The sequence below is a fragment of the Cupressus sempervirens genome, chromosome 10 (assembly GCF_028749045.1).
Source record: "Cupressus sempervirens isolate cs-2001-9-10 chromosome 10, ASM2874904v1, whole genome shotgun sequence".
Taxonomy (NCBI): domain Eukaryota; kingdom Viridiplantae; phylum Streptophyta; class Pinopsida; order Cupressales; family Cupressaceae; genus Cupressus; species Cupressus sempervirens.
The window spans coordinates 68939314-68965534 of NC_143127.1; the positions used below are offsets into that span (position 1 = coordinate 68939314).

General features: G+C 36.7%; 1 protein-coding gene across 3 annotated transcripts in view; it reads left to right on the forward strand.

The window, feature by feature from the left end:
- The window catches only part of UVH1 (Restriction endonuclease, type II-like superfamily protein), a 110617-nt gene that overhangs the window by 67636 nt on the left and 16760 nt on the right, over window positions 1-26221 (forward strand). The window lies entirely within an intron of this gene.

Sequence of the window (26221 nt, forward strand, 5' to 3'; positions counted from 1 at the left end):
TTTAATCGAACTTAACCCTTGCATATTCCTTCACACCAGTTGGTCTGGTTGTACAAACTATTAAAGTGTTGTTGTTAACTATTCTAATTTTTTATGGTTGATTTTTCATTTTAAAATTTCTTAATATTACTGCTGGGATATGTAGTATATACACAGGGCTATGCTACAAAAGCATGTCTATTTTCATATCTGTTAACTGTGATGGTTTCCTTACAATTTTGTCGACCTTATATAGGTTCCTTCTGCCCTTCCATTGAGAGTCATATCTTATCCTCAACAGTTCATCAACAGTTCATCCCTGTTGGTAAAAGAATTGTTGACTTTTAGTAATCATATTTTTCTCTTTGACTTTCTGTATGAGTTATCACTTTATTTTCGTAGGAAGTGTATGATTGCGCCTCTCTAATGGAGTTGTAATCATTTATATTACCTAACAATTCTCTGTCTAATTACTTAATAAATTATGCAGTCCCTGCCACTTATGGACAAATGATTTGCTGAGTTATCAACATCTTCACTGCTGTTGCATGATCGCTGCATATGCACTATATTGAATTTTTTTTAGATCGATATATACACATCGATTGTGTGTTGATATGATCGATTGGTAATATATTGTTCTTGTTCAACTCAATTAATACTCCTAGGTGTGGCAATGCATCCATTACCCTTTCTTTTTCACATTAATTCCTTAATTGCTAATTAACGGAATCGCTGATAAGGGGTAGGTGGAGATTTTATGGTAAGTGATGGGATGAAATTCTGAAGTCTTACTGTGGTAAGACAATTTCATTCTGTTCAGTTTGTTCTTCCTTTGTTGGTTGAGGGTCATAACAATATTCCTTAGGCTTTCTCACTCAACACCAATACTGCTTTGAATTTCATGACTTCAAATTTCCACAATTGAAATGTATTGGTAATATATGGCTGTTACCACTTCTAAATTAAATAGTTTTAAATAACAATTTTCTGCATTTATTCATGCATTTTTTCCATCACTATGCACATCCTCAAACTATTAATTATGTGTACTCATTGCAATTCCATTTGCAATGTTCATCGATGTCTGTAATCATTGCTTTCACGACTCCAAGCACTTCTGGTGCTTTCTCAAATTTATTTGGGAATGTATGCAGTCATCATCAATATCAGGATGAAAATTTATTTCTCTGCGCATAATTCTTTTCACATAAAACTAAATTGTCTCATCCATGATACACACTTGCTAAAACAATAAAAATAGTGCAATTCACATGGTCTATTCATCTCTCAATTATCACGGCACCTCAATATGTATCATCTTTGTGCCTTCTTCATTTTATGTTTGCAAGTGAAACAATTTGCTTGGAACCCAGCAGCATTATCTATCTCATGATGGCTTGAGATAATAATACTCCTTCACACACTGCTCAACTGTTCACTTTAACTATTAATTTCTCCACTATTGGTGAGCAGCTCATTTTTCTTCAGCAAGCTGTACAATTTCAAACTAGTGCTACTGATGTGCTCAAATTTTGAATACCCACGCAGCTCATTTTTCTTCAGCAAGCTGTACAATTTCAAACTAGTGCTACTGATGTGCTCAAATTTTGAATACCCACAGTGTGTTCGATTATCGGGAGACTTGCACTACTGTAGCTGTTGGCATTAAGGGTCATGGTCTTTTCCAACATGTGGATACTAGTGATTCTCAAGAGTTAGCCATGGCAGCCAAAAGTTCTTCCATCACCAGTCTTTGGCATCAACTGTGTGGGCACTTAAATGTGCACTATCTCTCTTAGTTGGCTCAAGAGGGACTTGTAGCTGGTTTACCTGAGATCCAGACTCAACATCATGGTGTTTGTGGAGCTTGTCAGGATGGGATGCAACACAGGACACCATGGATGTTGACTCATGGTGAGCCTCTAAGGTACTTCAGTTGGTTCATGCTAATGTTTGTGAGCTAGTGAATACACCTTTTGTTACTGGTTGCAAGTATTTCTTGCTTTTTGTTGATGATTTCAGTCGTAAAATATGGGTGTACTTTCTTAGACAGAAATCATGTGTTTATTGTATTTTAGAAGTTTAAGGCCTTGGTAGAAAAAGAATCTGGTTGTTGTATAATCGCTCTTAGGTTAGATAACGGGGGGGGGGGGGGATTATGTTCTAGTCTAAGTTGTTGGTTCGGATGCGGGTTTGAAATTCGATCAAAACATTTTTGGGCTGGGTTCGGGTTCGTTTTGGGTTCATCCGTACAAGAATTGTAAAAAAATAAAATAAAAAATATATTGTAAAAATATGCTGCAGCATGCCAGTTCATACACCACTATGCTAATCTAAAGCAATTTAGCAAATTCAACCACCACATATATTAATGATTTGTTCGATTGGCATGACAAAATGTCAAAATATACCACTATAATACCATATGAATGTTTCAGTTCAAAACTTTAGTTTTTAAAACAACAATATCAACATTACTAATCACTGAATTAGTAATCAGTAATCAGTCATAGACTCATATGTGATCAAATGACAAATATCAATGTATCATCAAAAATCATCAAAGAATTCATCATCATTAGTCAATTGCTGATTAGAAGCACAATTAGTGCCACTAGCGTCAGCAGTCTCAACCGTAGTCTCAACCATAGCCCGTAGCCTCAAGATCGGCTCCATCAGTACTATGTATCTCAGGATCGCCATCTTCAATCGCAAGTGCATCAAAGTGGACTTCCAACTCCGTGGCCTCTGGTTCGACATCCCATTGTTTTGCCTCCCCCTTTTTGTACATATTCTCTTTGTGAGTTGTGAGCCTCAAGTTTGAATGTACAAACACCAAGTTATCTGCTTTCTTGGAGTTTAGTCGGTTGCGTTTTTTCGAGTGGATGAAGGAGTATGTGCTCCAATTCCTCTCAGATGATGATGAACTAGCAACCTATCAAGATTTGCAAATTTACCAACAATAAACTAGAAATTAGAGTTTTGAATATTTAGTATTTACCAACAAGAAACTAGTAATTAGAATGTTAAGATTAAAAAACTAACCTGAGATAAAATTTTGATGGCAATGGGCTGCAAGTGTTGGTATTTTTGACCATGGTAGTACCACCATTTATGAGCATTAGCATTGTTCTTGTCTTCAAGAGCCTCAATACCACAATCATTGGTGCTTGCAAAACTCATAAATTCAGACCTCACTACAGGTCGTAGGTGCTCAGGAAAGAGTCTTCGAAGGGCTGCCTTGTACCCTTGACCAACTTCAGGATCTTTGTGTGGGGGAACTCTAGTGGTACTCCCCTTGAGGACCGATTGGCTATAGAACCTGGGGCTCAATGCAAAGGCAAGTAGATGCAAAGGGGTAGTCATTTTGTTCCATCTCTCTATCATGATTAACTGTAGCTCCTTGAAGAACTTTTCATCAAGATCTTGCTCCTTCTCATTTACAATATTTCTAATGTCCTCAATCATGGAGTCAATGCCATCATATACCTCACCCAAGCAAGGCCTATCCATGTCAGTGTATCGGATTATGCTCAATATAGGCTCGGTGATCTTCAGAAGGTACTCAGCACAATCCCACCAAGATTCATTTAGTATCAATCCCCTTATGGCAGTTGCTTTATCACTATTAGATTGCCTCCATACGGTCCAATTAGCACTAGTTACCATTCTAGTTAATGCGTCTTTAACCTTGATAAGGCACCTCAAAACAATGGTGTTGGAGGCAAAGTAGGTCTCAGCAACCTATTTTAAAATCAAAACAGTAATAGATTACAAATTTGAAAACATAGAAAGTTTACTAAAGTGGCTAGATCTCTAAAACATGTTTAAATTTTAAACAATTCAACTTACCTTCAAGAGCTCCAATTTCGAGAATTGTTTGAATATGGCTTGTGTCATATGGTGGTTCGTGACAAACATTTGGATCTCTTGTGCCTCTTCATACATTTTTTTTATCCACTCAACCTTAGTGCCAATTTTTTTCAGCATTAGGTTGAGTGAGTGCATTGCACAAGGTGTCTAAAAAATGTGTTCATACCGCTCCTCAACCAATACGCTGGCATCCCCACAATTCTTCGCATTGTCGGTTATTACTTGAACAACATTTTGAGGGCCAACTTGCTCGATAGCTTGGATGAGAATGTTTGCAATGAAAGGACCATCCTTTACCTCTCCTTCACAATCCACTACTTTTAGAAACATTGCACCTCTTGTAGACACTGCAAGAACATTCACCGAAGGACGGTTCCTTGCATCTTTCCATCCATTTGATACTATTGTCACACCTGTTTTGACCCATGCATCCTTGATGGGCAACATGGCATTCTCTACACGGGCCACCTCATCATCCAATAAAATGGTGCGTACCTTGTCATACCCAGGGCACTTGAACCCCTTTGGAGCCACATTAATTGCCCTCACCATGTATTGCCAATACGGTGAGCGAACAACATTAAATGACAATCCATTTGCATAAACACATTTGGCTATGGCTTGATCAACAATGTCTCTAGCTTCATTTTGGAATGATGATTCCAAGGGTCCAGCCACTGTTTTACTTACAATCTGTTGTTGAGGAGGACGCAAGAATGGATGGCCCTCTGTAGGTGGCTCACTAGGAGTGGTAGTTGAAGACAAATGATGTTTTTCCTTTCTTTAGAGGCCTACCACTTTCCAACGGATGTGAAGCATTTGCCCTCCCAACAGCTTCCTTTGCTTGCTTTTGCTCTTGAATATATTTGTTTATGATGTGATTTGGAAGAAAGGTTTCAGGTAGCAGTCTGTTTACTCTTGGCTTCCCGGTGCAAAATTTGATGCCTTTTTGAGGAATAAAGGACAAATGTGCTTTTACTCTATTGTAAGAGCTGCTAAATTCCTCCTTGCAATGGCTACAAATCCACACATAACCTCCTCCACCCGGCATTGATCGAATCATTTGCACATGTTTCCAAAGAGGGGAACATCTGTCGATTTTGAAGTGGGGATTATTGCCAACCGAATTACTTGCAGCCATGATAGAATCTACAAAAAAATTTAAAAATTACACAATACATAAAAGTTCAAAACAAAAAATTAAATATGGAAAAAGCTTATTTATCTACTCAAACTAAACTGTAATGGATACTTAACATATATCAGTAAGTTCATAATGAAAATTTAAAAACTAAGAACAATTTGTAAGAAGTTAGAACAATTCAAATCTAAGTAGTTGCATGCAATTTTTGATTTTTACCTACCTCTGTTTTTATCTCTAGAGTTGGAGAAGAAAATCTGAAAATGTATCAAATACAAACTGTCAAACTGCTACCTCTGCAATCTGCAATCGCTGCCTTTGGAGTCAACATTTTGGAAATTTGGACCTTTGTTTCAAGAAGCAATGCACACAACTGAAGCTTGAAGGTGAGTCAACCACACAAAAACAAATGAAAAAATATACTGCGAGCAGAAAGTTGAAATCCAAAAACAAGCTGTCGTAAAAAGAAGTGTGAATGCCGAATATGGGTGAGGGCATCATTTTAGGGTTTGGTGTGAATATGAGATAAAAAATCGACTATAATAAAGTAAAACGCCTTTCCAAACGATTAAAAAGTCAAACATTTTTTTCAAATTTTTTGTTGTATGTCTAGATTCGCTTGAAATTCGTTGTCATTCCATCCGGGTTCTTTTTTCGACTCCCAAATTCGCTAACATTTGTCCAGGGTGCGAAATGAAGAACCCACAGGGAATTTAGCAGATAGTCGGCGAATTTGGATCGAACCAGGACTGACTTTGATTTGATGCGAATCAAATTTCGATTTTGCCCCTTCAGGAGCGAATACGATAACTTAGGTTCTAGTGCATTCTCCAACTTCTGTGATACACCTGGTATAAAATATCAGTTAACCACACTCCTTAGCAAAACAATGTTGTAGAGTGACGCAATCGTACTATTGTTGAGATAGCCCGTTCCATCTTACAACACAAGAGTGTTCCTAATAAGCTTTGGGTAGAGTCTGTTTTCATTGTGGTCTATCTCCTTAATAGTCCTCTACTCAGGTTGTTAAGGAAAGACTCCTGAAGAAGTTTGAACTGGTCGCAAACCTAGGGCTAGTCATCGCAAAATCTTTGGATTCCAATTATCAAAGCTTATGTTCAAAGGGTACAACGATAACCATAAGGCTTACCAATTGATAGATGTAGACGCTGATCGTCTTGTCTTCAATAGGGATGTTGTCTTTGATGAAACACTTGGACCTTTTCACCCATCCTCATTTGTGCAGAATTATGAGAAATAACCTTTGAAGGCTTCTTATTGGAGTGTCCGTCTTTTGCTAGGTCTATTTGATGGGAGGGATGATGCAGATTTTGAGTTTGAAGATGCTCAACCCGAGTTTCCTCTAGATGATGGTAATATTCCACTTGTTAAACCTGATCGAGATCCAGTACCAGTTCTAATGTCTCCATTTGATGTTGGTTCTTCTAATGTCCGACCTAAATGGTGGGCTAAGACTATTGGTGATCATCATGATGAACTCATTATGGGTAGATCATCCATAAACAACAACCAACAACATACAATTAATTTTGGTCTTGTGGCCAACATTCACAGTGTTTATGAGTCTCCAAAATATTTAGAGGCTAAAGGGATACCTGAGTGGGAAAAGGCTTTGTAAGTCGAATATCAGAGTCTTCAGAGAATCACACAAGGGTCCTTTATGATTTACTTTAGGGAATAAGCCCATTAGCTGCAAATGGGTGTATAAGGTGAAATACAAAGCTGACCTTGACAAGAAAAAAACTCATCTCGTTGCTAGGGGGTTCTCACAGAAGGAAGGCATGGACTATGAGGAGACTTTTGCTCCTACAACCAAAATAAGTACCATTCATCTTGCCCTTTCTTTAGCAACCCAATTTGGTTGGAAAGTTCATTAGATGGATGTTAAGAGTGCTTTCCTCAATGGTGAGTTGAAGGAAGAAGTCTATATGACTCAACCTCTGGGGATCAAGGTTGGCGATCAAGAACACGAGGTGTGCATACTAGTAAAAGCACTCTATGACCTAAAATAGTCTCCTCGAGCTTGGTTCATCAAGATTGATAAGTACCTCACAAATCATGGCTATCAGAGATGTCCATCTGATCCTAATTTGTATGTCAAACTAGTTGGTAATGAGATTCTTTTAGTTGTTGTCTATGTTGATGATCTGATTGTTATTGGCAGCTCAAAATAACTGATTGGTGAGCTAAATAGAGTTTGTGCAGCTCCTTTGACATGATAGATTTGGGACTTCTCCATTATTGTTTAGGTGTTGAGGTTTGGCAGACAGAGAGCAGTATCTTCATCTCGTAGTCCAAGTATGCTTGAATTCTTTTGGATAAGTTTCGAATGCAAGATTGCAAACTTGCCTCTACACCCAGGGAAAAAGTGCTTAAGTTGTCAGCTAAGTTTGATTCACCTGCAGTTGATGAATCGTTGCTTAGGCAACTAGTGGGTAGTGTCATCTATCTCACTGCCACTATACTTGACCTTAGTTTTGTAGTGAGCTATATTTCATGCTTCATGACAGCCCCTAATGCTGATCATTGGGTAGCAGCAAAGCTTGTGTTTCCTTATGTGAAGGGCACTTCTGATTTGGATTCTTGTACACTAGGAGTCAAGATCCTAGACTTCTTGGTTAGACAAATTCAAAATTGGCAAGTTTAGTTGATGACAAAAAATCAACATCTGGGAATGTAATCACTTTGGTACTGGTGCATTCACATAGACTAGTAAGAAGTAACAGGTTGCGGCTCACTCCCTGAAAAAAGCAAAGTATTGTAGAGCTGTTAAAGTTGTAGATATGCAAATATCTCAAGTAGGTCCAATTCCTTTGTTTTGTGATAATCATGGAGTTCTCAAACTTGCCAAGAATCCAGTCTATTGGCTTGGATTTTCACCTTGCATATTTTGTTACCCCCCATAGTGAAAGAACCAATGGTCATATTTTTAAAATGCGAGTTGTGTTAAAAAAGCCTAGATGAAATTATTAAAATTTCATGAAACCCTTGTTGTTATGCCCTAGTCTTCAAAGATTCAGAAAGTAGTATTTTATTTGAAAATAGCGTGGGAAGCTTTTTCACTTTAAGGTTTTATCTTTAACTTTTCCCGTATTTATTTTAAAATTACTTTCCCAGAGTTTAAATATATTTTGTCGTGAACCTTTATCTTAACCATGGTTTTACCCTTTGTTAATTCCTTAATATTTCTTGAAGTGTTTTAACCACTACAGGGTTTGCATTTGATAACTGTTGATCTTTGGAAGATCAACGATGAGTGCTTGCTCGCATTGAGAATTTGCTCGACCTTAAGCAAATGTGGGGAAGCGCCTGATTGCCACGTAGCCCTTTGTGACATTAGCTCTTTAATGCGCCACAAAAGCTATGTCAGATGGGCATCAGAACACGTTGGAAATTTTGTGTCATCTCATTGGTCAAGTTGAGCAACGAAGTTACCTTTTTACAATATAGCATTGCATCGTCGATCTTGGGAAGATCTACGGTGAGCGCTTCCCCGCAATATAAAGATGTGCGATGTTTATGAAATGCGGGAAAGCATCCTAGTGACGTGTATTTGATGAGATCATGTGCCCCCAGTTTGGGAAAAGTTGGTAGTATGATTGGAACAGTTGGCAAACATCAGACACGTTGGAAAAGGTAAATCATTTTATTTGTTGTTTATGCTGACTGAACTGTAATAAGGGTGAGATATATGAGACCGTCGATCATTCGAAAGATCAACGGAAGGTGCATTACTGCTTTATAAAAGTGACCAAAGTTTAACTAAAGTGAGGAAGCGCCTAGTCGCCATGTGGACAAGTGGGGCCAGTCATTTAAAGGGTCGCCTAGTCACGCCAAGTTGGAATACATGTTGACATGGTACATAATGATTGGTGGAGCAGTCTACGTGTTCATTGAGTTGGAAAGTGATTGTATCAGTGGGCCTGAAACTTTGAAGCCGGACTTATAAAGTTATAAGGATTTTCATGATCATCGATCTTTGGAAGATCGACGATCAGCGCTTTCCCACAACATGAAAGTGCTCGAGCTTTAACAAATGCGGGGAAGCACCTTGTTGATGCGTGGCCATTTCCAAAAAAGGTTAATGCAATCTTTTTGGTTTCAAACTAAGCTATCCGATTCTTGAAGATCGACGGTGGGATTTCAAACTTCACGGCATGACATAGAATGTGACTGTTGAAGCATTAATTTTGATCAATGCTGTTTCGTGCGAGCTTAATGCTGTAATAAAACTTCCAATTCTCCATTATTGAGCAATAAGGTTGCATAATTCATCCAATGCAAAGATTTCTAGAGTAAAGGGTGAAATTTTCGAAGGGACTCGACATATTGCCAAGCGATTTCTAGAGAAGAAAAAGCAGAAAAACGGGTAAGTCTTTTGAGCTTTTGGAAAATTGAAAAGTTATATTTGCAGTATAGGGAAACTTCTAAACATGCCTCCATGAAGGGATTTTTCGGGGAAAGTAGATTATTTGAAGAGAGCAGTACATGATGATTTTCTAGAACAAATGCCACAGTCTATGAATGAATTAGCTAGGGGAAAAGAGCTTATTCCAAAAAGCCCTAGGTTATTGGTCAGTGAGGGTTTTTACAATAAAGCAAATTGGTTAAGGGATGCTGAAGTGTCTGCTGGAGGAGTAGGGCTTTTTCGAAAGTGGTTTGCAGAGAGAAAGTTAGATACTCCCTTGAACAATGTTTGGGAATTCGATATAAGTAAATTGATTATTCCAGGAGTTTTCTTCGATGATGATCTACTGGTAGTTGAGGAGAGAGAATTGTTGGGTAAATCTAAAGGTAAATTTTTTCCACAGCTTACTATTGTTCACAATTTTGTTTTTGTCAAGAAGGGATGGAGAAAGTTGGAGAATTTTTTAGACAAGTATCAAATGACTTAGTCCCATGCCTGTTTTATAGACTCAGAGGGATTTTATGACCTCTTCAGAGAAAGAACAAAGCTAAAGCTCATAAACAAATGGTATACTTTCCTGAGGACATTGTTAGAAATAAGTTCTCATTACAAGAACAAGAGCTTAGGAAGGAAAATGGAAAGTATACAGTAAAGTCCTAGACTTTATAAATGCTTTTGAGCCAAATTATGATCCCCTAGTAGATAGAAAATATTGGGGTATGAAAGTAGATATGCTGATGGATAACTTTGCTGGGATTATGCAAACAAGGAATGAAAAGAAAGAAATTCTCACACAAAGCATACCTAGGCAAGGCCATTGAGGTGGAAAGGAGGTTGGTAAGCAAAATGATTTTGAAACCTAGGGCAGTATACATTGCAAAAAAGAGCTGGGTATATAGTGGCTAGGAGTGTATAGTATGTTCCTCCATACAAAAGACCAAGGTCCGAGAGCCCACCTGATACACATATTCCCAAGAAACAAAAATTGGAGCTAGGATCATCTTCTAATGTTGAAGAGTACTCACCTACACAGACTCCACTCAGGATAGATGATGAAGTGTGCTCGAGAGAATAGTTGAGACAAATTGGAGGGGAGAGGGATAGTGTGGTCACAACTGCAGATATTGAAGGAGTACTTGAAGAACCTCCTATGCCAACATTGGATCTCATTGTGGGAGATTATAAAGGTAAGGAAATAGATTCTGTGATAGCACAGGCTACCAAAAAAATTATTGATGATGAAAGTTTTGTAAAATCTAGAGCTTTTGCTCAATTCTTGTGGAGGAGAAACATTGATAATTTTGAGGCTAAGTGTAAACTAGTCAAAGCAGAGCAACCTAATAAAAAGGACTCTAAAATTGAAGAGGAAATTAAAGCTAATAATATGGAAGAGTTTGCACAAATAACCCTTGAAGGGGGAAGACAACTGTTGAAAGATTTAGGAATTTTGATTTTACTTGAATGAGACATTGTCAATGCTATGATCTTTGATGTTGTGAGGAAAGCAAAGGACACTCAGTTTAAAATCGAGGAAGAGGTCTTGCAGGCACACAAAGGATTGAAATACAGTGATGATCATCAGACATTGGTGATATGGTCCATTGAAAAAAGCGATAAGACCAGGACACAAGAAATTTCAAATGCTAAGCATACAAGCAGCCTCATGGTCTACAGAGCAGAGGAAGTGGATAGTGAGAAAGTCTCTACATGACCAAGGAAATGGTGGACTTCGGAGTTGTGGTTGCAGCAAAGGACAAAAACAAATTCCTTGAGCTCAATGCTAAGTTTGAAGAGATGCTCAAAGCATATGAGGAAAGGGGAAATAGGATACATCAGCTAGAAGCTCAAGTGGCCCAAATGGATAAGCAACTTGGAAAGAGAAAAGTAGGAGAATCCAGCTAGCCTTGGATTGCTTATCCTCGTCCTCTAGTTGAGCCCTTCAAATCAACTCCTATTGTAGAGCTCCTAGATACCTTGCTGAGGCCAAAATTTTACATTGTTGAGGAATTTGAAGAGGAGAAGAATAAACTCTGGGCATTACATGTGGAGTTAAATGATTTGTATGAAGACAAAATCAGAAAACAATCTTGTATTTGGTGGATAAGATTGAATGGGCAATATTTTATGAACAATTGGTAAAAATACTGGAAATGTGGAATGAAACAAAGGGTGGTGAAGATGCTTTGAAGCCCATTATGAGTAAATGGGGTAGTAGGGACAAGGATGTCATGCTTTTGTGTGTTTCAGTCATTAGTTTGTCTTGTGAGTAGATAGAAAAAACTTTTGACATGACTAATGATTTATCTGACTTTGATGAGAAGACGGTTGCAGTACAAAAGAGGATAATAATTTGTCTTTCTAAGTATCTTGCTGAGAAATTTGAACTTTCCCCCCATGCACTTAGAAAAATAGATAAATTAAAAGAAAAGGAAGAATGGGCCAAAGAAATAGATGATTTATTATGCCTTAGAATTAATGGAGTTATAAATGAAAAGGGGCATATATTGTGGGCAATGAAAATTGAAGAAATTGTTAAAGTTCAATTATTCTATAATTCTATTAGAGAAGAATTTGTTGAAATCAATAAGTTAAGAGATTATGTGATCAAGAAGCAATGAGAGGTTTTGAGTTTTGATTGGCTAGATGACACAATTTTTAATAAAGGATGGAAGATTTTGTGCACTCAAAACAGTTAGTGATTGGAGAGACTGATGAAGAGGAAATGACCAAGATGAGATGCAAACAACTGATACATTAGTTCAAGCAGAAGAAGACAAAGAGGAACAATCAGCTGCAGTAACAAGCATAGAAGTCCAAACTGATGACATGGTAGCAGGAGAATCGATTGTAACTGTTAGTTTGTTAGTGCATGATGACGTGGATGGAGAGCCTCAAGTTGAAGTAAGTCTTCAAACATCAAAATTAGGTCCATCACAAACATGTCCATTGGTTATACCTTTCCGAGGAACAACAACAATAAAGCCAATCATGAACCTCTTAGCAGCAAAAAGTGTAGCAAACATGGTCCCCACAAAAGAATATTCATGATGTAAATCATTCTGTTGCACCAATTTTGTTTTTTGTGACAACAACTTTGTAAATATCTTTCTGTCTTAAGGACAGTTGTCAGTACTCTCTAAGCCTGACGCTTGTTCCATCTCACATTATATAAGTGAGATTCCAAGGCTAGAGAGGGGTCCGAACTATGATGTAAATTTTAGTTTTCTTGCTAAGTTTGCATTCGGTCCAATTTTCTTGATGTCAACTCTGTGATGTATTTTCTCTACATTTTTCTAGAGAATACATTAATTTTCCAGGATCATTGTGTCTTGTCTTGAGTTGTTTTTAGTTTTATTCCAATGTTACATAATTTTCAAAGAAAATTAATACAAAGATGAATTGTCACCCTATATTTTTCTCTGAATCTTGTCTCCATTGTTATTGACTGGTTATTTTGAGATTGCATGGGCAAAGCTTGTTCAATTTAATGCAACTAGGATAGGTTATATATCAGTTCACTATTGCTTTTAACTCAATGGATTAAGTAAATGCTTTAGTGAATGTGATGAGATTTCCAAGCAGTAATAAGGATATGCATAAGAATGGGTTTTAGGGAGAATCGCTAATGATATTGATTGTAATGCAGTCAATTAGGTCAAGGAGTTGGATAGACTCTGAATCCCAATGAATGAGGCACTGATCAATTAAGTTCAGTTTGCATGTGAAGAGATCATAGATTAACATCAAGCAAAATCTCAAAATTTAAATCAATTTACTTCAAATGTATGAAGAACATCATAGCTGGTCTATACTTGTTTGCATTTAATCTTTGAGTTATAGTTAGCTATTATTACTCATAATTACTTGTAAATTTGAGAAAAATTATGACCAATCTGCTGTAGGGGATGAGTATTGTGATAGTATGTTATTGGATGAATGAAATGTGGAAATAGTACCAAGCCCAAAATCTTTTTGTCCCTCAGGTGCACACGCCTTGGTTTTGCAGAGCCAATAAAGTAGAAAATCTTTATGATTTTGTTGAAGTTGGGTCTAGATCTGAAGACCATCTAACTGATCATTGGAAGTAGCTAATCCTTAGGTTTTATTGATCTTCTCCATCTTGGTATCAGGTATCTTATTACTTGGTAGTGTAAAAAACACCAACACAATCTTCCATGAAAGAACCAAGCATGTAGAAACTCATTGTCACTTCTTTCAGCTGCTTGTTGAAGACAAATCCATTCAGTTGTTGTATGTTCCAACAGTGTATTAGACATCAGATATCCTCACCAAGCCCCTCAGTCCAGCTAAGTCTGTAAAATTCAGTGTCTCTATTGGTGTTGTTGACAGATTGAGCATTAAGGGAGGGTATTAAAACAATGTTTTATAATTTATGTAATGCTCAATAATATACACATTGTAATTTTAGGTGAGAAGATCATCTCTAATCTTATTTGCAGTTTTTTTTAAGAACTTGCTTATTTTGTAAATATTGTAAACTTATTTATTGAGCATCTTCGCTTATTGTTAATACATCAAATAATTTACCTATTACTTGTGTAATATATTTAACATTCATATTATTAAATATTTGTGATACATAAAAAGGAGGCACGGGATTTCGAAATTGGGACTTTTGCTATATGTTGGTGCCTTGAGAACTAAGTAGTTGATAAGTAGGAGATGATTTACACAAGTCAAATTGTAATATTTCTATCAGAATTTAATTGTGTAGTTTTTAAGTCAAACTCATTGACCTATGTTTCACAAGTAGTGATTCAACATGAATCTATCTCTCATGAGAATAAATGGAACACTTAGCACTCGTTGGATCTAGGTGATGCTCACAGAGGTCAAGCACGGAGACTTCCCTGGAGGTTACCCATCCCAATACTACTCTAGTTTGAGCGCGCTTAGCTACAGAGATCCTCCATGGTTCTTCACCTTTGTGAGTATCACCAGGATCCAATGAGTGCTAAGTGTTCCATTTATTCTCATGAGAGATGGATTCATGTTGAATCACTACTCATGAAACATGGGTCAATGAGTTCGACTCAAAAATTACACAATTAAATCCTGATAACAATATTACACTAAGTAGTTCACAAAAGATGCCCCTTTAGTAGTTTAACATGGAAAATCTATATTTATGGATGTTATGAAAACTGTAATATAATTGTAAGGGCTTAAAATAGGGGAGATCATTTTGCATGTGAGACTCATGGTGGATAGATTATTTATGATGATTGTGACATGTGTAAGAGAATTTTTGCATAAGCTATTGATAGTTTATAATGCATGCAATAGCCTAACAACTCGTGAAAGGGGGTAAGAGTCATGTAAGAGACTATGTTTAGCATGTAAGGGTCATATGGAATTTTACATGGTATTTGGGACTATGTTTTGACCCATGGGAATGTTATATGGTGGTATTTTAGGCCTCCATGAGTCTATATATTGATGGCTTGAAATGGAGACATTATGAGGAGTTTTACAGGCACATAAATGCTATTCGTTTGGATGTAGGTTTAAAAGAAGTTGAATGTATTGTAATCTCTTTGCAGATAATACGAACTTGCCCTCTTTTCTAGTGGTTTTATTTAACCAGAAAGGGTTTTCTCCACATGAATCTTATTTGTATGGCTTGAGTATTGATAATCTTTGTTGTTGCTAGTTCATATCATTTTAAATCTTTGTTACCAGAAACACATTTCCACCCCTAAACCCCAAATTTTGGAAATGGGGACAATTTCGGGACGGTTAAGGACGTTTCCAAACTATCCCCGACCAACTCAAAAAAGTGGAAATGTTTGGTGGATAGATTATTTATGATTCAACACGAATCCATCTCTCATCATAATAAATGGAGCACTTAGCACTCATTGGATCTAGGTGATGCTCACAGAGGTCAAACACCGAGACTTCTTGGGAGGTTACCCATCCCAGTACTACTCCAGTTTGAGCACACTTAGCTACAAAGATCCTCCATGGTTCTTCACCTCTGTGATTATCACTTGGATCAACTGAGTGCTAAGTGTTCCATTTATTTTCATGAGAGATGGATTCATGTTGAATCACTACTCATGAAACATGGCTCAATGAGTTTGACTCAAAAACTACACAATTAAATCCTGATAACAATATCACACTAAGTAGTTGACAAAAGATGCCCCTTCAGTAGTTTAACATGGAAAACCTATATTTATGGATGTAATGAAAACTGTAAGATAATTGTAAGGGCTTAAAATAGGGGAGATCATTTTGAATGTGAGACTCATGGTGGATAGATTATTTATGATGATTGTGACATGTGTAAGAGAATTTTTGCATAAGCTATTGATAGTTTATAATGCATGCAATAGCCTAACAACTCGTGAGAGGGGGTAAGAGTCATGTAAGAGACTATGTTTAGCATGTAAGGGTCATATGGGTTTTTACATCGTATTTGGGAACATGTTTTGACCCATGTGAATGTTATATGGTGGTATTTTAGGCCTCCATGAGTCTATATATTGACAGCTTGAGATGGAGACACTATGAGGAGTTTTATAGGCACATAAATGCTATTCGTTTGGATGCATGTTTAAAAGAGGTTGAATGTATTGTAATCTCTTTGTAGATAATACAAACTTGCCCTCTTTTTTGGTGGTTTCTTTTAACCAGAAAGGGTTTTCTCCACATGAATCTTATTTGTATGGCTTGAGTATTGATAATCTTCATTGTTGCTAGTTCATATTATTTTAAATCTATGTTACCGGAAACATGCTTCTACCCCTAAACCCTAGGTTTTGGAAATGGGGACAATTTTGGGATGGGTAGGCACATTTCCAAACTGCCCCTGACCAGCTCGGGAAATTGGAAATGTGTCCTGGAAACTTCAGAAGTGGTCAACACGTTAAAGCGTTGACCGTCTCAGGAACGACCAAGTTGTCCCTCTACCGTCTTGGGGACTGTTGACATTTTCGATTGCGTCTATACATTTAACATAATTTTTATTAAAATTTTGCAATTTTTTTGAATTAGTTTAAAAACTTTAAATGTTTTCCTTCAATAATTAGGATTTACTATTTTATACTGAGCATTTTGAAGATGTCATATTTTGGTTTGTTTGCATTGCATGCACTTTCTTAACAAATTTTAGCATAAATGGTTGTTAACGGATTTGTCTCTTGACAATAGACAACTATGTGTTTTGTAATTGATTCTCAAGTCTATTGACACAGTATATGCTTATTCTATCCATGCATTTACTTGAGTACCTCCAAGAATGCCATTTAGAACTATGAGTAAAAATCTAAGCATATGTTTGAGAATCATTATCAGATTATTTGGAATTTCTTGTTCTGGAATTCATGAATATATTTGAATATTCAGATCTCTCTCTCTCTCATATAGCTATCCCCTTTCATCCCTACTTCAGCCAAAAAAAGGCCTAGAAACTTGTTTCCCTGTCCCCCATATTGGAAACTCGGGGTTACATAGTTTTAAATGTCCTTTTATGTTCTACAGTATAATTGTTTTAGATTTACAAGTTTATTTCAGATTCCCATATTTTTGTAGTTTCCTTCATTTACAACAAATTACCCCTATCTTAAAACACTTGCCTTTTTTTTCACATTGCCAATCTTTGAGTTATGATGGTTATGCTCTTCATGTTGTATTCTATAAAAAAGGTCAAGAACTGAAGAAGCATAATCTTTTATGAAAATGCAGAATGGTTGCTTCTAAAATCACACAAAAAAGACAGTCTTAGTTTATAAGTAGCAAGAGCTCATGAGTAGCAATTTTTTTGAGCATTTTCAGATGCTTGTTTTCCCTACTTCGATTTCCAAAAGAGCTATAAAAACAAAAACTTAAGGAGCTCTTGGTTTAAGTTGAAAAAGGATTTTATAAATTATTATTTATTTACTATTCTATAAATTTGTAATTTAATTTTTGGGTATACTTTTAGATTTTTAATAATTCTTCATTTTTAAATGTCTTTACATAAGTTTTGCTACCAAACAATGTATATTGTTCTTAATAATTGTATCCTAATAAGATAAAGCCATTGAGATTTCAACAACTTAAAACTGAAGGAATTCTCAGTATAGCTTTAAAAAGGATTTATTCATTATTATCTATTTTAATATATTATTATCTTATTTTAACATATACTTTAAATTTTTCAATAACTAGTCTTTTTTATAATTTGTTAGATAGGTCTTGATGGTAAAAATTGTTATTTAATAATAACAATAATATGGTCTTGATGGTATATATATAGATCATATTTTAAAAACTCGATATCGGCAATATCTTGGCCAGCCCAATTTTTTTTGGAAAAGTCAGAATCGGCAAAAACTTGGCAGAAAATTTCGCAATAAATTGGCACTTTTATCGAACATTTGAAAATATACAATTTACTAAAATATTTGTAACACACATATACACCAAATTTGTAGAACATATAATAATTTGACATATCCACCATACGTTAGTCAATACTCTAAGTTAAATAGTATTCATTTTTTAAAAACATTTCATCTTATATTTATTAATTTAAATTTTAAATAAATACAATTTACAAAATTTATAATTAGTAATTTTTTGTATATTAACTATTTAGTAATATAGTTATACATTAAATTAATTAATTTAATAAAATTCTTATTGAATTTATTAATTTAATAAATATTATTAAAATTATACTCTTTACTATATATTTAATAATTATTAATATAGACTTACAAGGTATAAATCTAATAACAGTATAAAATTATAAATTTTATAAATTGTACTTATTAATAATAGTATAAAATTATAAATTTTATTAATTGTATTTATTAAATTAATAAATATTAAACAGACGGATGAGACTGGATTGATGAAATCAAGGCTTTTTAAATCGAAAGGTGATCGCAGCTATGTGAGAGATAACAGAATCAAGGAGAATTAAACGTAAAACTTAAAAATGACAAAAGCGTCAGTATTTTTATGTGACTTTATAGACACGCTCTGTTTTTATCTATGTCAACAGATGCCAGTAATTTTAAATGATTTTTCAGACTTGTTAAGTCTAAGCGTTGACCGAGATATACCCAAATAAACTCGCGAAAATTGGCGTTTTTTTGTTATTAATATTGCTGCAATACAAACATAATTTCGGCAGCGTGTTTTTTAGTGATTAAATCGGCCAGCTGAACTTGTGGCGATATATCGCGTTATAGGCGATATATCGCAGATATTTGAAACTATGATATAGATACATAGATAGATAGATAAATAATAAATACTTTATTTAATGCTGAAGTTATATACATAAGAGTTGTAGAATATAGTAGCACTGAGTCTATATTACTTCTCAAGTATATATTGGTAGGTGTTAGAAAGAAGTTGATGTCAGTTTTGTACCACTACATAACATATAGCAATTGAATACTTGACATGGAATTTCAAACACTCAATCCCTCTCTTGAAAAGTAAATACTCATGAAGACATGAGAAAAACTCCAATGCTCCTTACACCTGTGGATACTAACTCAGTTATAATAATGTGATTTGCTGGTTAATCACGTAGGCAGGCTTACGTTATTCGTTCGAAGATGTTGGACTTTTGCTGTGATGATGATGAAATCTAGCTTTGCAATGTATACTTGTGCCAAATGATGTTGATGGTAATGATGATGGAGGGTATGTCTGCCAGTGATGCTTCTCCTTTTCTAACTTTCTTCTTAAATGAACTCCAACTACTGAACTACTTGCTGCTTTACATCCACTCCTATGAATGGAAAGACTAAATCTGATGACAGCTTACTAGCGGCTCTACCTTCATAGATGCAATGATTCAAGGGAAAAAGACTAGATTACCATGCAAGGCTTCCTAACAAGCCACTAGGATGCTAGTGGCCTAGTTTATAGATCCCTGTCAAATATCCACTAATATCACCATACAACTATACATCTACTTTTACTCTTAACAACTTTCCTGAAATAAAATCTACTTTAACAATTTCAATGGAATTTAACTCTAACTATTGGAAGTAGAAACCATGCAATAACACCAAGTGCCCCTAATCACCATGCAAGTCACAACAATGATAAGAGAAGCAATTTTGGTATTATCTTAAGCAACAATTTTCTTCAACCCTTTAACTTTAACTATTGGAAGTAGAAACCATGCAATAACACCAAGTGTTCTTATCACCATGCAAGTGACAACAATGATAAGAGAAGCAATTTTGGTATTATCTTAAGCAACAATTTTCCTCAACCTTTTACAAATGAGAGTAAATGGCCTTATATAGGGGCCAAAATTACAACCAATGATAGAGATTAAGAGGCAAAATCAACGATCCATATCGAATCCCATAAACTCTAATTAGGGTTGCCACCTCATTGGCCAATGAGAAGACGCCACCTCATCAATGGACCAATGAAAAAAAGGAAAAGTGACAACCAATGAGAAGGCACCAAAATGGTAGCCAATCAGAATCAAACACCTATCCTACCCAAGAAGGAGAATTTGCCACTTGGGCTTACATCAAATGATCCTCTGATATAATTCTACCCTTTTCTTCAATCTTTTTAGCCAAGGCAATGAACTTGGCTAGCTTGTCATTGACTTCCTTCATGGGAGGGAAAAGTGTGTGTTTCATTTTGAGCTCAACTGAATTCATCATGTTGCTTGCCGCTTGAAGTGTCTTCTCATGATCCTTCTTATACTCTTTCGCATATCCGATAAAGGCGCTAAGGGAGGCAAGGGTGACCAAATGCTTCTTCTTGATGGCAACCTTCCCCAACTCATCCAATCTTGACCCAAACTCTGTCTCATTGATGTTCTCCTCTTTGATATCTTCAAAATCAAGTGCAGCCCCAACATCGCTCATCATGGTTGAAATGAAAGTGTCAACGCCTGGGCTGTGTTGTGCAATCTCATTCAGTATCTCTTCAAGTATCCTTAATATGATGGTCAAGGCAACAAATCAAGACTCTACCGTACTTATTCCTCCTTCATCTACCAACTTGGTTCTCTCCAAATATCTCTCCGGTAGCTCGATAAATGCCTATAGCCTGGGAATGGCTAAGTCCTTGACTGAAAGGAAATCCTTCCGCTCCACTTCAAATGTTCTGAATTTGTCTCTAATAGCCACCAATGACCTGAATGTCGAGATAAAGGAAGGCAAATAATTTTGCCCATCTTGAATTATATCACTGGTCCAATCGTTGACTTCGTGTAGTTGAGCCGATATCTCTTCTATGTTTCTCCCACTGTCTTGCGAAACGGTTGCCTGATGCAACTGTTGGATAGGCTAGCAATCTCGCCAATACTTGTTTTCGGCCCCCAACTTTACAATCCTCTCGTTTGCCTTCCTCAACCTTTCTCTAATTGAAACCATGTCTTCCTGAATCTCCTCACATTACATGTCATCCATGGTTCTTCCCAAGTTATGCTGTACTATCTCATATTCCTGAGCTACAATCTCATCCACTGCCTTGCTAACCTTTGGTATAGCAATCTAAACTTTTCGATGACCCTCATCATCGCTCTAGATTACCTTTGCCACCATTTTTGCAATTTGTTTATGTTTTTCACTATCTTCCTTTCCACTAACCCTTGAATATCTTCAACTATTCAGACAGTCATCACCTTGCCTCTTGGCATAAGCATTTGCCTAACCATAGTGGTGCAGTGCATTTCCCCAAATTTGGATTCGGTTCGACTAACAAAGCATCACCAACGGTCTCGGGCGCTTGGCTTATTTCCTCAATATCAATTGGCCTATCCTCTTCTTCACTAGTGGCTGTACATCATCTCCATGTTGGTTCTCCAAGAGAGGAGAGTACTTGGTACTGTCGCTGTAACCGCTTGATTCCGAATAAGAGCTCGCCTCTACTAGGACCCTTTGTCCACTTGTATTAACCTCTCGGCTCTTAGCCTCAATTATGCTCCCCCTTGACGGTGTTGCATTCTGTCTCTTTGTTGGAGGCTCTTGATGTTCTTTACTTTTCTCAACCTCCAAATTTCTCTTCTTGCTCTTAACTACTCTTTGTTGCCGGCTACTACCTCCACCTTTTTGTCCGACTGACTCCGCTTGACCTTCTTCCTCCGGTTTCATCTTCTCATAAGTAAGGCGTACCTTCCAACTTTGTAATTGTCTTAACTTCTTATTATACCATTACTCCATGTGTAGAGCAACTGTCCTTGGAACTACCTCTAAGGAAGGATCCTGATGATCATCCCAATCCATCGGACCCAACTCCGTTCCATCGACTGTACCATAATCTCATCTTAGCACATTTTCATCATCTTCTAGTTGATCGGGAATGTCAAGGCCTCTCCATCTAATTGCCCTCATCATGCCCACTGGCAATTTTGAGAAAGCTAGCTTTCTCACATTAAAGTCATATTGTGCATTGGCCCAAAAATCTTCTATAGTAGGAATATGTTTGAATGTGTTTTCGTGAGATGTCTTGATAAGACTATTAGGATCGAATCCCTGTCTTGCTCTATACCATCTTAGATGATACCATTCTAACTCCACCGCAGCTGTAAAGGAGACAGGATTGGGGCAAGTATCATTGCCTATTCCAAATGAGAAGGTGATCCCTGTCTCATCCTTAAGTTTCATCATTTTGTCATAATGCTCAAGTTGCCTAGCCAACTCCATCAAAGCCACCTTGTCGGGTGGGTACCTTGGAAGTCTCTTGGGACAAACTGTACTTTCTACTACTCTAATATATGTGAATTATGGAAATTGGATGAACCAACTTCCATACTTAACTTTTGCTTCTGCTTCCAATGAGAGCCTCCTAGCAGGTGTCCCTTGTAATATCCTTACCGTCTTCATGGAAAAGGCATCATAAAGCATCTTATAATCTTTGGTGTTGTGCAAATGAAGCTGTGGATAGCACTCATGCACCAAACATTGCCCCGACCCATTGTTAATCACTCCTAAGGCCTTAAGTCCAAGATTTTCATATAGTCTCGCAATCAGAGAGAAAAGATAGGATCCCATATAGAATTGCTTTTGATTTTGCACTGTCCTAAGTTGGAACTCTAGATTTTCACTTATAATCCTAGCCCAATCAAATTTTCTCTTTCCATTTTCAATTTCATCAATAAAATAGTACATCTAGTTCTCGAATTGCATACCTTGAGCCATGCCCATGATCCCGCTGAGAAGCACAATAAGGTTGCCATACTTAGGTTTGGAATTTGACTTGGTGAGCTTTGATGACTTGGTGACTCCCTTCTTGCCTTCGTGTAACCAGTTCTGCTTTAGATGAATGAAGTAGGCCTCTTGGTTACCCTGAAAGAACTTGGTTGTTTGATCCATTGTTACCACCGTCATGCCTCTATGCTAGGGAATATTGAATACTTCTTCGATCACTTGTCCGTTGATGTTAGCCAACGCTCTCTTCCCTTCATAAAAAATGATGGACTTGGTAACAATATCAAACCAGGATGTACATTCCATTACCAATTCCCGACAAGGCAGGGTAGGAGTGAAAGCTGTTGCGTGTACGATTATGCTCTTGTAGATCTTCTTTGCCATGGGGGATTGTCCTTCCTTCAATCTATCCTTCAATTGTACTGTGCTTATCGTGCCAATATTGGTATCACTTATTCGCCTCACTTTCGAGTAGAAGGTGGTCTTAGTCATCATGTCTTCCTTGTCTTTTTTTGGTATTCGTTCCCTTTAGGTTCTTGCTTGCACTAACAACTACCATCCTAAACACTTATTTTTGCCCCTTTGTTCTAAATGATATAGACTACACTTATCAATCTCCAACCTTCTTTCTATCGATGGAATCTAACTTATTTCTGCCTCTCCAAATCCTTTCTCTACACTTATCAATCTCCAAACTTCTTTCCTAGGGATGGGACTACCACTTATTTCTGCCTCTTCGTTACCTTAGGATGGACTGCACTTATCAATCTCCAAACTTCAATCCTAGGGTGGTCTAGTTTATTTATACCTCTCCAAGTGTCCTATCATGAAATCTACACTTATATCTCCTAAATTCAGCCCATCAATGGAAATGATGAAGTGGTGGATGAAGAGTGCAAGAAGAAGATAAGGGAAACAAACCAAGGAAGAACAAGGAATAGAATCCGCCTTTAAAACCAATCTTCACCTCTAAAAATGAATGAGAGTTTTTCCTTCAATCTGCCTTTACCAATAATCGGGCCTTTTCAAGTTCAGATTTGATCTCAGAAATTTCAATCCTCCTCCAAAATATGATGCACTAGCAAATGAATTGCTTGCAAAATCTGCCCTAAATTAGAATTCCGACTTCCCAAACTCGCCCACAAATGCAAAAAAATCAGACCTCAAATCGCCTTGCCTCTTCACCAAATAAAATCGCAATAGCTGAATAAGAAAATCGCAGCCCTTGGAGGAAAAATCAGACTTCAAAATTGTTGCCAATCTCGCAAAAACAGGCTTTCCCTCACAAATTTGAACTCGGGCAGAAATTGCATAGCTTGCAAGAATAAGATCTGCTCATTCAAATTCGCCCTAAGGCAGAAATCACTCGTCCAAGGAAGAAGAAAATCGCTGCCAAAATGCAAAATCAGATCCCCAAAAATCTCCTTGGCCGGAAATTTGCTTCCTAGAAGAAAATCACTTCAACTTGCATGAGGAGGTGGAAGAATGAATGAGGAAATAAGAAAGGGGAAGCCCCTCTTATACCAAACTTTTGCCTCTTCAAGTGGGCCGACCTGCTTGGAGGGAAAAGAAAATTTAGTCCCTTGATTAATGGCCCAAATTTAAATGCAACATTAAAATTAGTTAGCCCTATAGTGAAATTGGCCCATTTAATTGCTAGTTTTGATCATAAATTGCAAAATAGAAACAAGGTGAGCCTAAGAGATGTCAAAATTTTCATTTAATAATGTTTTAGCAATTAACATATCATTAAAATCGAATCTAGCAAGCCAAAATCAATTTTCAATTCCAAATTACCAATTTCCTTTAACATTTCTAAAATCCTCTAGGCAAAATTTCAACCAAATTAATGAGATTTTGCAATTTAATCCAATTTCAATTTTGCAATGCAATTTCAATTTTTTAACAAAGTAAATCCTTTTCCTAGCGGTCAAAATTCAAACTCTAAATCCAATTTCATCAACAAAAATTTCTTTCCACCGAAAAATTTGAAGACTTTCCAAAATGACTAAATCAAACAAATTCATTTTGAAAATGCTCAAGCTTATACAATTATTTCAAATTTTCAAAAATCTATCTAAGTAAATTTGCAATTTTATCTTGCTAGATATTATTTTAACCATCGAAAAAATGTTGTTGTTGAATTCTGTTTGGCCCAAGGACAAAATTACATATTCCGGAAAATCAAGTTTTGCATCGGGTGAAAACAAACCAAATCCCTTCCTAGCCTGAAGGTGTCCAGGGTGTAAAAAATTGTCAATCTGAAAACCTCTGGACAACTCCAAATCCGCTAAGGCAAAGAAAGACTTACAATACTTGCGAAAATTGCCAAGGCCTGCCTAAAAAAGGGGGTCCCCAAAGTTTTGGGGCAATGGTGTGAAAACCTCACAACAAAAGTAAACTCCACCAAGATAACTGGAGGGGGGGGGCGGGGGGGTTGAATTAGTTATCAGATCAATATAACTTTTATCAACCTTATTAAGCCTTAAGCATGTGAACAATATAATCAACAACCATAAGAAGATATACATACACAATAACACCAGATATGTTAACTAGGGAAACCCTTAGTCAGAGGGAAAACCCCGGTGGGGATGGTACCTACAAAATGATGTATTAATTTAAATGTTCCTTGTAAGAGGGTGGACTCTATTAGGAGCCAATGAAATACATTCAATACATATATGTCCTTGTTATGAGACTTTGAATCCCTGTTAGGAGATTCCAACCTGTTAGGAGTTGTGCCAACCCTATTAGGAGTTGTAGAAGACAGATGGACCCACTGTCTAAACAGCTTTAGGGGCAAGACCACCGAACTCACTGTCCAACTGGTCTCTGTATTCTTTCTTTTAGAATAATAGAAATGAAATTGATCTTTGCAACTCAAACTCTTTCTCTGTCCTCTTACTGTGCCAAATACCGCACCAAATACCTTCTCATATCTCAATACTAGATCTTCAAATTCTCATCACACCGATCCCTTTGATTGCTTACACGCATTTACCAACTTCTCATATCACTTGTACAATTTTCACTTGCACAATTCATTCACATTTTCACCACAAGGAAAATAACCTTCCTTTATACCATATCCTCAAAACAATTCTTTGAGTCGGCCTTGAGGCTTTTCCAATTAATTATAATAGGACCTCATTAAGATATTACAATTCATTACATCTTTTCGTAATTACAAAACACTGTCGGCTCACAGTAAATACAACTTCTCACACGTGCAACCTCTGACCTCGTGCACTTGTTGACATCATCATCCGGCTATCTACTGTCACTATCTAACTTCGCTCGTCACTATTCTATCCCTGTTAAGAGATACAATCAAAACATCGGAAACCACTTCTCAGATACTCTATCTGCACATTGTCCTCTGTAAATCATGAATAACTCTCACATTTCTGCACACGCACTTGTCCACATCATTAGGACATACTGTAGAACATATCCTCAACTGCGCTTGACCTCAACTTCAATACACAGTATGTATGACCTCGTTCTCTATCTTCTACTCTTCCAGTATTTACAGAAACAGTACTATGTTGACATCAATGAAAAACACAATCATGAAAGCAACATGTCAATTATGCTAACAATCTCCCTAACTGTTCCAGCAATGCTTAGGATACTCTC